Genomic DNA, 17637 nt, shown 5'->3' with positions numbered 1-17637 from the left:
AAATAAATGTAGTGGAGTAAAAGCACAATATTTAGATCCGAGATGTAGTGGAGTAGTAAGTAAAGTACAAATACCTCCACATTGTACTTTAAACCACTGTTGGTGTCTGTGCACACACGGTCCACTGCTATGGAGTGTAGCCTGGCACGTGCAAATGAACTGAGACAGTTTTTACAACAGTTTCTGACCACCCAATTCCCTGGAGCTCAGCAGAGTTGTCCCCAACACTCACCAGCACCAGCGGCCCTGTTCGCACCTCTCCCTCACCCTTCCCCGGACCCCTTACCCCAGGGGGGGAGCAGCTCGTTCCTCCCCCAAGGATCACAAGCTGCCCCATTCGGCATGTCTCCTACACCTGGAGAGAGAGACAGACCGTCACCGGCCCACTCACCCGGATAACACAGCTGAGTCCTGCCCAGGAAAGGTAAGCAACCTACTCAAGGGCAACGGTGTGCCTCTCACTCCCAAAATAGCACCGTCTTTCCAACTCTGTCTCTGCGTGCGTGCGTGCGTGCGTGCGAGCGCGTGTGTGTGCGCGTGCGTGTATAGGTGTACCCAGGGACGTGCAGAGAATGTTAGAGAGGCAGGGGCTGACATTTCTAAAAGGACCTTTTGGTGAAAATATTGAAAATAGCAGACCTCCAAGCTCACAACGTGTCGCAGCGCGACGCGTTGTGAGCTTGGAGGTCAGCTATTTTCAGTACTTGTATACCACACTAAACTAAGTATAAAAAAGGTAATACTGTATACGGCATGGATTTCTACACAGTGAGGGCAATTCTTTCAACATAAGATACTGCATTCAAGTTCAGGTGAGTTTGGATAAGGCAATTCTCTTGAATACTGCATGCCTTCAGGTATGGCATAGAAAGAGGGCATTTGCATTTCTTTCACCATAGAAAAAACTGCATTCATGGTCCGGAGAGGGCACTTTTTACAGACGGGTAAAAGGGCCCCTTGAAGTCTATGTGTGCACATGCCTGGGTGTACCTGCACAGCGGTTACCTACATTCTCACTCTGGCCTGATTTGCTCAGGTGCTCAGGTGTTAGCGTGCCCGGCCGTCCCATGCATCAAAGCCAAGCGGGGAGGCAGCCCATCTGATCTCACTGGAGCCAGGAAATAAATGGACTTTAAATGCCCTTCAGCGGAGCGACGCCTTATAGTGACAGACTCTGGACTGGACACACCCCTGAAGTGGCTGAAATATACTCTGGCTTCTACAAGGGGGCTGGATAAGCATACAAAAATGGGTGAGTGCGTGTGTGCGTGAGCGTGTGCGCGTGTGCATGCATGTGTGCGCGCGTGCACGCGTGCGTGCGTGCGTGCACGTGTGTGAATGAGGAGCGGGTGGTTGGGTTTTCATGCATGTGTTGGTCAGGCTGTTATGTATGCGTACGTGTTATTGCGTGTATCAGTGAGGGAGGGTGGAAAAATGGGTGGGGAGTCTCTGCTGTCCATGCGCCAGGGTGTGTGTGTGTATGTGAGTGTGTGTGTGTGTGTGTGTGTGTGTGTGTGTGTGTGTGTGTGTGTGTGTGTGTGTGTGTGTGTGTGTGTGTGTGTGTGTGTGTGTGTGTGTGTGTGTGTGTGTGTGTGTGTGTGAGAGAGAGCGCGTGCGTGCGTGCGTGCGTGCACTGCATATTTATGAACGTCTGTCCCCTCAAAAGCAGACCAATCACAGCTCACGCGGCAACATCAATGAAACAAAAACCATCCAGCCATAAACAAACAAAACTCATGATGTGTGCGCTTGTAGGAACGGAACAGGGACCACAGACCGTCACCTTCGTCAAGTAAAGTAATGGCCCAAGCCAGTTTGTGTGAAATGATGATTACAAAATATTGTGGTTTAGTTTAACAACTTAGGTCTGTATCTATCAGGAGCCAAGGTTTCACTCTTCATTTTGAAGCCAAAGCTGAAGTAATGAAAAAGCTGCACTTCTCAGTTCTCTGACTTTTTACACATTTTATTAACTTAAAGACTTTATTTTCAATTGCTAGTTTCGAATCACAAAGCCTTTCAATAAATTACTGGTCCCATTATTGAAGATAAAGCAACTTTTGGGGCTTGTGATTGGGTTCTACTGAGTGGAAACCCACCCCTCCCCATTCCCATTCACACCAATAGCACACCGGATGCAGTTGCACTTGCGGTAACTTTTCGCTGGACTAGAGGCTTCAAAGCGGGTCTGTAGAAACCAATTTATTTACAGTCATGGAATAGATATACAAATGAAAGGACTGTACTGTGTCGGTCTGCCTGTCGAGAACCGTTCATTCAATCAACATCACACTTGGCAGGTGTATTGCTGAGGACCCAAGGGAGCACAGTGTCGGAGTGTGGAGTCGATCTGATGAGAGTTTCTCCAGAATGATGCAAGCAGCCGTACTGGTAGCCAAGCAAAGGGCTGGTCAGAAGAGACATGTTTTGAATGTACTATAGCTAAAGATCGGACAGCTGTAGGTCACGCAGTTATTAAGACTCATGTATTGTTTCATCTGTGTTTGTGTGCGGTCTCGGTGGTTGTGTGCATTTGTGTTCATAATCTTCATATATTGCATTGTATGTGTGTGTACACGCTTGCGTACACACATGTATTCACGCTGGTCTGTTCCCTGAAGCATTGGCTCTCATTCTGTCAGCCCGGCCTTCAGCGCTCTCACCCCAGACATTGATACTTCTCCTTTTCCTCCCTCCCTCCCTCCATCCATCCCAGGTTAGCTTCATCTCCCCTACAGACGTACAGCTATTAACTGCCTTTCGCTCCTTCTTCTGCTCTTTCCATCTCAGCCTGTCAACCACTCTCTCACTCTTCTCCACTGGTAACGTTTCCCTCTGACACACACACACACACACACACACACACACACACACACACACACACACACACACACACACACACACACACACACACACACACACACACACACACACACACACACACACACACACACACACACACACACACACACACACACACACACACACACACACACACACACAGCCCTTGGTTTACTGCTTTAACCCTTTAACACACACACATACACACTGCACACAGACATGAACACAAACAAGACGTCTTGGCTCAGTTCACTGTAACAATTCCCTCTCCACTTCAACCCCATATACTTAGTTGTCCGGGATCCCCCAGGGGCTAGAATCTTTTACGTCAATTTGTTAATTGCGACCGTCAGGTCGCAGTTAGTATCAAAACCTCGACCAGCCGTCCGTCCATCCGTCCGTCCGTCCGTCCGTCCGTCCGTCACACATCACACTTTTGCCCTGCTCATATCTCCGCAACCGTTGCCCCGATCCATGCCAAATTTTGCACACACACTCCTTGCCTGCCAAACCACAACCACCCATCAATTCTCACATGGCCCTCTTCTAGCGCCACCATGAGGCCGATTCTTGCAAAACACATTTTTGGACACTGCTCCTACAAATTTTGCCCTAAAATCACGCACATCGGTATACACACTTGATCTACACTCATGTCATCAACATGGATCTGTCCCATTTAGCGCCACCTTCAGGCCGATTTTTTCAAACACATTATTGGACACTGCTCCTAAAGATTTTGCCCTAAAATCACACAAATCGGTACACAGTATGTCTACACTCATCTCATCAACATGGATCTGTCCCATATAGCGCCACCATCAGGCCGATTTTTTCAAACACATTTTTGGACACTGCTCCTACACATTTTGCCCTAAAATCACGCTGCGACCTGATGGTCGCTTATCTCCCGATTAGGGAGTCTTACTGGTATATAAGAACAAATATAAAGATGTGCCATTTCAAAACTTCACACGTTCTGCCATTGGCAAGACAGCAGATTGGCAGAACATTAGACTTGTAGATCAGCTATTTTTGCTATTTTCATGACCTTCTCTGACTTCGAAGTTTAAATCTACCCATGAAGGTGGATTCTGATTTTCAATGGGAATGAATCGAGTGGTTTCTTTGTTCTGCAAAAAATATGCTCAATTCTCCATATAAATTAGGCCAAAAAGGGAAAGAAATCTGTGGAAAAAAATGCAATTTCAGGAAAAGAGCAGCCTGAAGACTTGAAACGATACATCTGTATATGATTCTTGTTTATTCGGTTATAAGTCAATTATTGGTTCTAAATATCGGTTTCTATACACTCTTGGTTAATTGCCCAGTCTCTCTCTCTCATCTCGCATGCACACACACCCACACACACACGTCTGATCTCCATCATTCATGGGCAGCATTTGTCTCGTTCAACCTTCTAGTAGCAGCTGAAGGTCACAGTAACGGAGCCGGTGGTGGCAGGCCAATGGAATCACAATTTAACACCAAAGACAATTAGACAGTGATCAGAACACACCGACTGGCCGTGTTCCGCGGGGACATCAATCCATTCCCCTCAGAGCTCCCTGGCCTCATTCTCAGTCATTCCTTCTCCTCGGCCCGCTTCTCGCTCACCCATTCCCTTTAACCCAACAAGACCGGCAACCATGTCACTTTAGATTTTAACCACTTCAACCATTATTTTTTATAATTTAGCTATTCAAAAATAGTAGATCTACAAGCTCATAGCGCGGCACCGAGTGCCGCGCTATGAGCTTGTAGATCTGCTATTTTTTGGAAAGACCTGAAAATGTGTGCAAATCATTGAATATATACTGTATTTTGAAAGAGAGCATTTGTAACTAAATCTTTCTTTCTCTGGGTACCCTGGAACAAAATATTTTGAGATGGGGGTCCGCCGTCAAATACATATAATTCTAGGGTTCCTTGACATGAAAACGTTTGAGAACCACTGACATAGAAACATACGTTTTTATTTTTTTCTGAAAACCGTCAGAATATAGAAGACATCTTGAAGAATGTTAGAGATGTATATTCTACATCTACATCTCATGTTCTACACCAGGGGTCTTCAATGTTTTCAGGCCAAGGACCCCTTAGCTGAGAGAGAGATGAAGCAAGGACCCCCAGATTCCATTATCGTTCGTTTCATCGTTTGACAGCTCAATCATCAGTGTATTTTGGATTCATGTCAGTTTGTGTTTTCAGATACGTAACCACTTAAACCGTCAATACTTAATAAACTTGACCTTTCACTCTGCACTTAGTGTGCTCTTTTTTCCCCTCTACACCAAACCTCTTTGCCAAAAATAGAAGATCTACGAGCTTGAATAGAAGATCTATGAGCTTATAGATCGGCTATTTTGTACTAAAGTTCTCAGAATATGGATGTTAGGGTTCTAGTGGTTAATATAAAAATAAATCACACAAAGATTTGAAGGACCCCCTGTAGTAACTCTGAGGACCCCCTAGGGATCCCGGACCCCCTGTTGAAGACCCCTGTTCTACACTGTAGACTGTATAGACCCCAGGTCTAAAGGGGTTAATCCCTGTGGTCCCTCTCTCCTTCGCTCAGTAGTGCTGACCCGTTCCACTCATTAGCTTCTTAATCACAGCCAGGCGCCGGGACGCGGCACGCCGAGCTGACTCCCAATGACGGAGTCCTGGAGGCTTGATCTGCAGCAATTCAAAGGCAATTCAATGTTATGGGACCGCTTAGAAGGCCTATAGCAATGAAATAGCAAAAGCGAGTAGGCAACGGGCTGCGAGCTATATGTCGTCGTTGTCGGGTGAAAACCTTGTGTGTCCAAAACCGTTCGTTTTGCATTTATCATTTTAAAAATGATTCAAACTAGTGAAAACAGCCGATCTACAAGCATACATGTCTGCTTGTAGATCTGCTGTTTTCACTAGTCTTGTGCGACAGTCTTTTTATGATGAAGCAGGGCTTTACTTTATGAAAAAACATACATTTGAAACTTGGAGATACGAGGTTTCTGCCCGACAGTGACGAAACATCTATATTGAAATATTTTCTTTTTTTTCTAGAAAGCTCAAAAGAGAGCGCCAGGGTTAAGTGCTATTCACACTGAGCACTATACTGTAACCATAAAGATAACTATAACTATATTATTCAGATTCACACCATTGTATTTCTTCTATAGTCGGTGTGAACTCTGCCATCCACTTGACTTAGAAGGATTTTTAAAACAATATATATATTTTTTATAGTTAGGTATAGTTTCTGTATTATAGTGCATGATGTGAATGGCCCTTTAAAGTGAATAATTCAATGTTCATTGCTAAACAGTTACCTTGTTGGAAATCAGATTCCAGAATCCAAGATTCAAATTATCATTCTACTCTATGGGGCTTTTAAGCCGTGATATCATTTTGTAGTCAGACCTCCAAGCAGATTTATTGTCAATATCTGTCCCTCGCTATTTCAACAGATCCGAGACAAAAATAACGACTAAAGTATAATTCTACCACTTTCCTTTCAACAACAAAGAGAAGAAAAATTTGGAAATAGTAAAAATAGTCAAAAGATTCACGGGCGCTGGGGCCTTTTGGCCCCAAAAGTTCTCTTCTGTCTATGATGTCAGACTTAACAGCCCTATAGGCGTTAGCAGCAGTGCAGGTGAGTGGGATGAGGGGAAGTCGACCACAATGCTTTCCCAGAGCCAAAATTCAGCACAATCTCCTGGACTCCCGGAGAGGGGCGTACTGTAAATCTCCCGAAACGTGCACTGAAATTGGTATTGGATGTCCGCAAATCATGCAGAGCACTCAAATGCAGTCCCTGGTCCAACAACCCCATCCTCCACCAATCATTTTTTAAATGTCTATTCAGTTGTTCAAAGAACTGAAAAAGGGCAGGAGAAAACACAGTTGTAAATTGCAAGGTTATTTAGTTACAATCAACTGCAACACAACAGTGGGCGGGTCCATGAGCCAACTCAAGGTTGTTGACTGATTTACCACTGTTTTAAGTCAATCAGAATCCAGTATCTGAACATGTGACCACAAAAAGTGGTAGAATGTCTTATATTATTGTCCTCTATCACAAGCAACATCTTTATTGGCCTATCCATTAGGCCAATAAACAATATAGTGTTTGTTCAGTAACAGGGGTCTCTCCGTGTATCTGTAGCTATTTAGTAAACACATTTTCAGCTGAGGATACAAATTGAATTACTCCAATCAGGAGAGAGAATTCATACAGGGTACTTGATAAACAAGTGATATTGGGAGTGATGACAGAAAAATGAACAGACAAAATTGAAACTGGAACGCTGTAAAATTGAAGAAATTCGCAACCCACCTGAAAATGTGTTTTCTGTTCATTAAAGAGCTGGAGAGACGGGGAGAGCCCTGTGACTGGTCAAACGAACACTCAATAGACCATACTGACAATGTTAATATGGTCTATTGAGGGTTCGTTTAACATGGCGGCCATGTTAACATTTTGCATTGAAAAAATCGGGTGGCAACCAATCGTTAACTTAATAGCAAAATGGCCGCAGTGTGAATATGGTATATAGCAACTACGATCAGGTCTACTACAGGTGCAACCCGCTGTGAGCTTGTAGATCTGCTATAGTTCCAATATTTTGTAAATTGTAATAGTTTGTATGAACATTTTTCAACAATTTATGAAATAACTTTGACAGGCCTTGTAAAGAGATTAAACGGCAGAAATATTAGAAGGAGATTGAAAGGGAGAAGTGGTAACGGTAGCAAATGAAAAGGAGGGCAGAGAAGCGAGGGATAAAGCAAGGAAGCCCAAAGGGGGACTGGGAGGAAAGTGTGAGGCTATAAGCTCACATGTGCATAGACCCTCATGACTGCAGTCTTTTCGAGTGACTTGAACCTCTGTGGGGCATTTCTCATCTGGGAAGCCAGAGTGGCACGCAATGCAATCTAGTGTTTTCCGGAACAGCACTCAGACACGACTGCCTTCATTCGTAAGGCTGTAGCAGGGCATCAAGGGAAGGAGGCAAGGCCAGAGCACTTACATTGTCAGACACTTGTATGTGGGTGTGTGTGGGAGCGGATTCCTTTATGTGTGTGTGTGTGTGTGTGTGTGTGTGTGTGTGTGTGTGTGTGTGTGTGTGTGTGTGTGTGTGTGTGTGTGTGTGTGTGTGTGTGTGTGTGTGTGTGTGTGTGTGTGTGCGTGTGTGTGCACGCGCGTGCAGGGGAGTCACAAGGGTGAGGAAAGTGGGAATGAGTTACTAGGGCCCAAGGTACTAAGGTACTACTGAAAAATAGCAGATATAAAAGCTCACAGCGCAGCACCGAGTGCCGTGCTGCGAACTTGTAGATCTGCTATTTTGCAAATCTTTGAATATATGTATTTTTTAAGCGAACATTTGTAACTCAAATGTTGCTTCGCTGGGACTAAATATTTTGAGATGGGGGTCCGTGGCCAAATACATATTATTTTGGGGGTCCTTCACATGAAGAAGTTTGAGCACCACTGACAAAATAAATCATGATTTTTCAAAAATAGCAGATCTACAGCACGGCGCCGCGTTGTGAGCTTTTATATCTGCTATTTTTCAATAGTTAACCACAAAATAATCCTTAGTAATGCGCTCCTGGTCTAAATGGGTTAAACCCCCTTCCCCTATGAAGAACATTCATGGGGGGCCCTTCATAGTAGAGGACCTGGCTAAGATATGTATGCGCTTAATTTAGGAGAGAATATCTCAACTGTTCTTGGCTAATATGACCCCAAGGAACAACTTAAGAACTTTGCGAAATTCTCTATCCGGGGCGAAATACCCGAAAATGACCACGCCCTTTTAAAAATGACCACAACTTCCAACATGGCTTTATCTTATAAACCGTTGGTGCTACACATTTTCTGAAGTGCTCAACATGTTCAGAATACCAATGTTTAGGGGGACATATACGTGTGTAACATTTCTAATTTCGATATTTTATGACAAAACAACTAAGAAATGCTAAAAACGGTCAACTTCTCATTGTCCATGGCCTTAGGGAAATTTTTTGCACTAATCAGTGTAAAACCATCAAACTTGTCCCAGATGTAACCCAGAGCATGCTCTAATGATTTAGGAAGGGTGCCCAGCGACTCTTTAGGGTAATCATTGTGGCCAAATCCAATATGGCCGCCATCTCAAAACAGTTTTGGCTATAACTATTGAACCAGATGAGCTACAAATGCAAACTTGGTGTCTATTTCAAGTTTTTTTGACCATTAGAAACATGTTGGAATGCTTGTCTTTATGTCTGGGTGTATCTCAACATATTTCAAAGATGACGTGTATCTGAAAATGTATTTTACTGTACCTTAATCTTTGCCACCTTTTTAGCAAACATTGTGTCTATTATATGCTTCTTATTGAGCATTGGAAACACAAGGGTAGAGCACTAGAGCACTCTAATTAGCTTATTTCGAGTAAGATGCCTCAGGGCGACAAGCGACCTCACCCTAAAGGGCGAGGTCGCGCCATGTCTTGGCCATCTGGCCACTGATGTATATCGACCAGTTACCCATATATGGAGACCCGAGGTACCCATATATGGAGACCCGAGGTACCCGTATATGGAGATCCATTTACTTTATATGGAGATATGCTGTGAGAGCCCAAACATGCTTACTCAGTTATTTGTTATGTGAAAGTCCTATGATGTCTATGACATCTGACTGACATCATATCCTTTTATGTCCATGTCACTCTGTAGAACCAGCCACACAGATATGGGCTGTCTTGACCATCTGTCTTGGCCATATATGGATTCCGTTAGTGTGGTATGTGGCCGATGTCCTGTGAAGTCCTTATTATGTTTATATGTTAATAAACCAGACTGCATTCACAGGCCCGGGGCTGGGACATCTGACGCTCTGGGCAATGTACCTATGATGCGCCCCCCCCCCCCCCCCCCCCCCCCCGGACCACACGCCTCCCCCCCCCCCCCACGGACCACACGCCTCCCCAAGTGTTACCGACAAGGGTTTTCAGCTGGTTAATTATCAGTTGCCTTAATGGTCCACGTCACACTGTTAAAAACCAGCATGCGCACGCAGGTAGGCACCGAATGAACCCCACCGCTCATAGGATGCAATGGATGGCACTTGCGTTTAAAAATGCATTCCATCAAACTTTCAGATGCCGTTTTTCTCCCAGTGTGGAGGAAGAATGCTTAGGATTTTTACTGTAAATTCTCACACTTGAAATACATAATCCTTAGTTTCTGTTGATTGTAAACAATAATAGCGATTCAAAACAGTTGTCCTTCAAACCCCACCTCTATTCACCGTCATCAGAACAGAGGGAGCGCTCCTCTTGATCACCCACCCGATCCACTGGATCACCAGAGCGTCTACTGCTCGCCCAGCTGCAGTCCATGAAGCCTAATTATGCTCCGTCCTGCGACGGTGTCGCGCGCAGAGCCGCAGACCTCCAAGCTCAGAAGGGTTGCATTGGTGACGCGATGTGAGTTTGTATATCAGCTACTCTTGACGTGGAACACCGTTGCGCAATGAAGTATATATGTCTCGATAAGGGCGCTCCCATGGGAGCACCTCACTAGCACACAAGAGGAGGTTGAATAACCAGTGCTCCCCAAAACAACAGGTTTGGGGATCTGTTGGGAATTGATTACATGATACAGTCAGCTGTGCATTCAGTCTCAATGTTAGTAAACAAATAATTGGTCTATTATCTTGCATTGCGGCAAGGGGAAGAATGCATGCAGCGCTTCTCTCTCCTCTGGCGCCCCCTGGCGCCCCCTTGTGCCATTGCGCCCCTGGGCACTTGCCCACAATGCCCTGCGTAATCGCCGCTTCTGTGCATTCAACACCACCCCCTGGCGGTAGTGAAGTGTGTGATAGAGGCTGGCACCGCCAGGCAACTTATTATGGGCTTAATATTGACATCAGGGAACTCCATATATGGGCATAAAAGGGACTGTTTGTGTGACATCACAGTGAATCCAGTCAGAGCGGCAAACCCATAGACCATAAAATGTGTACACGTCCAGACGTCCACGCATCCAGATGGATGGATCCATGTGCTGTTTCACATACTACACTGCGGCCTTCATGACATCATCGTGATACATTATTACATCATTATATAACATAAAGTTTCATTCAGATTGAGTGTAGAGTTCTAGGAGTGAGTTAAAACTGGAGAAAACAACCTATGTATCTTAGATGCTTCTTCTCCTTTCGTGTATCATCGTCCGGTTGGCAACATTTTAGAAAGTAACAAGAAATTTTAAGATTTCTTGTTACTTATGGGAGGCCATGGGACTGGCTTTCGTCTTCTCCCCTTTTCTGACGTCAGCCTAGGCAGGGTTTGACCCACTTCCGTATGAAGGGCTGGGCATATGCACTAACCACTACACCAACGTCGTACCTTAGATGCAATTTTATTGAAACAATATAACAGTAGACACCGCCAGTACAATATTGTGTAACAATGTTCAGCAAAAATGTTGTATATAAACGTCATTATCTTTGAAATATGCAAATTGGTTCGGAGTTCGGACCCACCCAATCATAAAGATAAGCATTCCAACATGTTTAAAATGTGCAGAAAACATGAAATAGACACCAAGTTTGCATTTTGTAGCTCATCTGGTTCAATAGTTATAGCCAAAACGGTTTTGAGATGGCAGCCATATTGGATTTGGCCACAATGATTACCCTGAAGAGTCGCTGGGCACCCTTCCTAAATCATTAGAGCATGCTCTGGGTTACATCTGGGACAAGTTTGATGGTTTTACACTGATTAGTGCAAAAAATTTCCCTAAGGCCATGGACAATGAGAAGTTGACTGTTTTTAGCATTTCTTAGTTGTTTTGTCATAAAATATCGAAATTAGAAATGTTACACACGTATATGTCCCCCTAAACATTGGTATTCTGAACATGTTGAGCACTTCAGAAAATGTGTAGCTCCAACGGTTTAGAAGATAAAGCCATGTTGGAAGTTGTGGTCATTTTTAAAAGGGCGTGGTCATTTTCGGGTATTTCGCCCCGGATAGAGAATTTCGCAAAGTTCTTAAGTTGTTCCCAGGGGTCATATTAGCCAAGAACAGTTGAGATATTCTCTCCTAAATTAAGCGCATACATATCTTAGCCAGGTCCTAGACTATCAGTGAATCCTTTGTCTACAGGGCCCAGAATTGGGTGCGACACCCCCGCACGCTTGTGTGAGATGTGAATGCATGCCTGCCTGCCTGCCTGCGCGCGTGTGTGTGTGTGTGTGTGTGTGTGTGTGTGTGTGTGTGTGTGTGTGTGTGTGTGTGTGTGTGTGTGTGTGTGTGTGTGTGTGTGTGTGTGTGTGTGTCTGTGTGTGTGTGTGTGTGTGTGTGTGTGTGTGTGTGTGTGTGTGTGTGTGTGTGTGCACACGCATGCACTTAACAACGCCGTGGCTGATGAATAGTTTAGAGGAAGTTCTCTCAAGGATCTCATTTAGAGGCGTAACATGTCTCTCCCCGGTTCCGGATGCCTTCTAATTTCATTACGGCAGTCAGACGGCGGTCAGGAAGCACAGCAGCCTGAGATAAAGCTGCTGTCGTCGTGGCCCTAGTGTTAGGGATGGGACGATACGCCATATTATCGTTTTTTTTTTTTTTTTTAATATCCTACGATTTTGCAACCCATTTTTTCACCCAGTGCCAATTGCCTATGTAATCCTGGGCTCTGCTCTCCCTCTGCCGCGCCTGGGGAGACAACGGACTGACCTCATGCTTCCTTCAATGCATGAGTAGTCCAAGTTGTTTCTTTTCACCTGACAGAGGGGATTTTCCCCGGGATGGACGTAGCGCGTGGAAGGAACACGTTATTCCAACCAGTTCCTTTCCCCTCCATCAAGCGCCCCGGCTGGCCAGGGGGAGGCATTATTGAGACCAGGATTACTGCATGTTTTTGTGAGGGTATCAACCCTAGGAGACACGGGGAGAACATGCAAACTCCACACAGAAAGGCCCTATCGCCGACCCCACCTAGGGTGTGGGCGCTGATGACGCGGAGGGAGAAGCGCCCCCAGCACCCACAGCGTCCCGCGGCGGGAATCGAACCCAGGACCTTCTAGCTGTGAGACAAAGCGCTAACCACTGTGCCACCGTGCCCCCCCACCCCCCCGATATTATCGTTTATCGTGATAAAAAAACACTCACGATAATCGTATTGTGGAGATAAAATCTATCGTGATATCGTTCTCCGTCATGCACTGGGATCAATTCACCTTTTATTTGCTGAGCTGCATATCCGGTACCACTTAGACACTCTATATTGGTAAAAGGTACTTATAAAATACATACTTGATACAGTCTTTTTTTCACTCTATCAAATGTCTTTGCCGAAAAATAGCCGATCTACAAGCTCACAACGCGTCGCAATGCGACGTGCTGTCAGCTTGTAGATCTGCTATTTTTAGGCAAATCTTCCACCCCAGGATAATGGATTTTGATTATCGCGATAATATCGTAAATCGTGATTTCTTTTGTCACAATAATCGCGATATTAAATGTTCGTATCGTCCCATCTCTACCCTGTGTTGAAGAAAACTGATGGCGTCTGGAAAGATACTTGATTCGCCCCCACCGGAAAATTGGTTTTCAGCACAAATCACTAGGCATTTCATCACATCTGTACGCATACCCACACAGGCCCATACCTGACATCTTGCAACAAATAAGGTTTAAAGGGGGAGTGGAACAAATAGGTAGGGCGGGCCAGACTAGTCTGACTCTGACAGTAGCCACATGATTAATACAGAATGATCATATCTGGAGTATAACAAATCAAATGTTGCCAAGGAACAACACAAGACAAAATATGAATGACAGATATAAATTGAACAACCTCAGACCTTCTCACACCAACCACAGACTTTCATTATAGCCCTGCCAATCTGAGGCTTTCTCTTGCAAAACCTTGGACATGATGACTTGTCAATCCAACAGTCAATCAGACCCGTCTCAGGAACTGAGGACGCACAGTAACACATCAATGATCACGTGAGACTTGTTTACTGTTGAGTGAGAAAACAACATTGCACATTAACTTATTAATCTGGGGATCCCCCCAAAATATTTTGGGGTCCCGACCCACAGGTTGAGAACCACTGCCTTAGAACATTATATACACAGCATTTTAACCCTTTTAGATCTGGGCTGGAACCCCCATACGGAACCAAACCTCTCAATCCGGGAACCCTTTTTTTTGGGTAGTTGCTGCTATTTACAGTACAACACGAGGCGTAGTGAGCATGTAGATCAGCTATTTTCAGAGTGCAACACCCGAGTGCAACCAAACATAAGATGACTTCTACTGGATCTCTTCTCCACTAGTCCGTCTAGTTTTTATTTGTTGACAAAATTGTCAATATATTTAGTCATAGTTTTAGTCACCATAGCTTAGTTTTTATTTAGTTTTTATTTAGTTTTCATCAGTGAAAAAAGGTAGTCGACGAACATTTTTCGCCATAGTTTTAGTCGACGAAATCAACACTGGTGCAGACCTTATTTTTATTTATGGATTCTAAACTCAGTCCGGCAGCACCTGGTTTTCAGTGAGTGGATGTGCGTGCTTGTATTGTTCTTTTCTGTGGAGAGTTGTTTCCCTCATTGAAATGCATTGTGAAAACATAGTTGCTATGTTAGTCACATAACTAATCTCCACTGCATTTAATCAAACCCTGTCTCCCCCACTTGTAGACCTGTTTCCACAGGAGAGCTTTCCACCTCAGAGACATAATTATGGCTCAGTAAAAATGACTATGAGAATTGACTATGACTCACATAGCCTACTTGACATTACTGCCGACCGCTTCCCAAAGCACACTGTGGCTCGTTTGATCTTCAAAGAAACCACTGGATTGTATTATTCTCAGTATGTGAAATCAACTTGATGCCCAACACAGACTTTCATTGTGCAGAATGAACAATCATGATTTTTTTTAAAGTTTAAGTTACAAGTGTGTTTTAAAGTTTTAAAAAGCGTTGCTGAAATAGTCCTCCACTATGACTTTTAGAATATTATACAACTGACGGTTTGTGGGACAAATCTTGCTTTTGTGATGGCATTTGTTTAGACCAGAGGCCTTCTAAATCCTGACTTAAGTTATCTGAAAACGTTAACCTTAAAACATTGATGTTGCTATATACTGTAAATAGCAGCAACTACCCAAAAAAAGGGTTGCCGGATTGAGAGGTTTGGTTCTGTATGGGGGTTCCAGCCCAGGTCTAAAAGGGTTAAAATGCTGTGTATATAGGCATAATGTTCTAAGTCAGTGGTTCTCAATCTGTGGGTCCGGACCCCCAGGGGTCCAAAATATTTTGGAGGTCTCAGGATTAATAACTTAATGTGCAATGTTGTTTTCTCACTCAACAGTAAACAAACCAACATAAAGTTTAATTGTATATAGGGTATCTACTCATTTCTAAAGTGGCAATTTAAGGACTCTATGGACCTCTAAAATGACAAATTAAACATTGGCCAAACTGTCAAATATTAGGGGCCGAAATTGTGAAAATAGCCGATCTACATGCTCACAACGCTGAGGCATATAGTGAGCAAGTAGATCAGCTATTTTCACAATAGAACCATGTTATACAAAATGTAATGGCTCAACACTTAGTGTTCGTCAGGGTGGGGGGTCCCCAGTAAAATATGATTATTTGGGGGGTCACGGCCTGAAAAGGTTGAGAACCACTGTTCTAAGTGACCGTGAACTCCAACAAGTCAGAACGGCAAGCGAGCCTTATCTGAAACCAAGCTGTGGCTTCAATACCAGCTTTTCATGATTGATGAGAAGAGCCTTAGCATCAAACATAACTCAGCTGACCTCCTGGTGTCATTCAGACACTCGCGTAACCCAAACCGTTAGATCTTTTATTCATTCATTTTCGACACAGCTCGTCCCAATCACTTTGTGTTTAACATCCAGTCTACATTGCATTAATACTCCATTACACACCCATCAGCCAATAAATAATGAGAACATCTCAGCCAGTGCCTCCATTACAATTTCCGAGAGAGAGAGCAGACTATTTCATGTAAATTGTCATCGTAAAAAAAAGCTGCTCATATTTTGTTCTCGTATAATGCGGTGAAACATTGATTAATGTTATGAATTTAGCCGCGCGAGAGCGTGTGCAATGTGATGTGATGCCAGTAGCACACCCCGCACCGGCCGCACCACGGGCATCCATCCTCCTCTAGTTGACCTTCAAACGACCAAGAGTGAAATAACAAGCCCCAGATGGTTATCCCCGGGCCTTTGTACCATTGTCTGTTTGGTTGTTGTTTGGTTTATCAATGGGGTCCGTCTGTCGTTGAAATCGTCAGGACGAGAGGCTACAGTATGTAGCAGCTGTGACCATACTGTGTACAGTCACTCAGTAAGTTTCCTTTGTGTATAAAATTTTAGTTCAAATACTTGGAAAAAAGACACATAACAAGGGATACAACTGGGAATCAATAAGCAACCATGTTCAAAGACCTCTGGGGGTGCTGGGGGAAACACTTCTGTACTTCCCCCCCCCCTCAATGGGAAACTCTGGATTTGTGAAATTCACTTCCCTCACAGGATTCCCCCAACGGTGGGTGCCCAAAGGGCCGCCATCGGTGGTCTCACGGCCGTGTTCAAAGACAATCTGCTCCACTAGACTCTCCAGTGATTCATTTACAGTGGCGGATGAGAACAAAGTGCATTTACTTGAGTACTGTACTTTAGTAAATTGTATTAGTGTCTGTATTTTACTTGAGTATATCAAGTATTTATTTAATTTTTTAGGGAAAAGGTGCATTATGAATTTTGATTACTTTTTTTTAGTATACTTTGACTTAAGTACTGGGGTTGAGTACTTTGTCCACCACTGCCACTTGGTATAACTTTTTATTCTTTTTTCTTTTCTTTTTTACTAAGTATGGGTAGGGACTATGCATTTACCTGCTGCAATTGTATTGTATTTTAAAATGTGCTTCATTGTGATTTTGACCGACAATAAGGGTGCTGATGAGCTCTCCCCTTTACACATTCAGAATGATGCCATATTTCAGCCCAACACAGTCTCCTGTTCATCCAGCAGCTCATGATAAGCACTGCAACAGTGGTTCTCAAACTTTTTTTCCTGTCAAGGACCCCTAAATGAATGTGTATTAAGCCACGGAGCCCCATCTAAAAATATTCTCTGCCAAAGACCCAATATACAAGATTTGCTGTGTTAAAAATGTAAAAAGATATTCAAACATTCTCAAAGAATGTCAACACCTTTTGAAAATAGCTGATGTATGTTATGGCCCAGGGGGTCCCCGGACGGTCGTCGTACCCCACTTTGAGAACCCCTGCATTAGACCAGGGACCACCATAATTATGAGAGTGTAACTATGAGAGTGTACAAATGGAACCAATGTCCATTTGAACACTCTCAGAATTACAGACACACAGGGACGTGCAGAGAATGTTAGAGAGGCATGGGCTGACATTTCTAAAAAGGGCACTTTTGGTGGAAAATAATTAAGAGGGCACTTTTTACAGACAGATAAAAGGGCAGGGGCTCAAGCCCCCCTTTGATGTCTATGTGTGCACGTGCCTGCAGACAACGGTCCATTTGGTTCCTATCAATCAATCATCTGGGGACATCCCTAGAACCCCCCCCCCCCCCCCCCCCCCAAGGACCCTTGGGGGTCCCCGGACCCCACTTTGAGAGCCATCGCACTACAACACAAAAATAAAGGCCAAATCTGGGGTCCTTGAGCCTGCCTCCCACCGCTCACCCACCCACTTCGTCCCTTGACTCAGCG

The sequence above is a fragment of the Nannobrachium achirus genome, assembly GCF_963921795.1.
Source record: "Nannobrachium achirus genome assembly, chromosome: 19".
Classification (NCBI taxonomy): Eukaryota; Metazoa; Chordata; class Actinopteri; order Myctophiformes; family Myctophidae; genus Nannobrachium; species Nannobrachium achirus.
The sequence above is the reverse complement of the archived record's forward strand: the minus strand, read 5'-3'. Positions refer to the sequence as shown.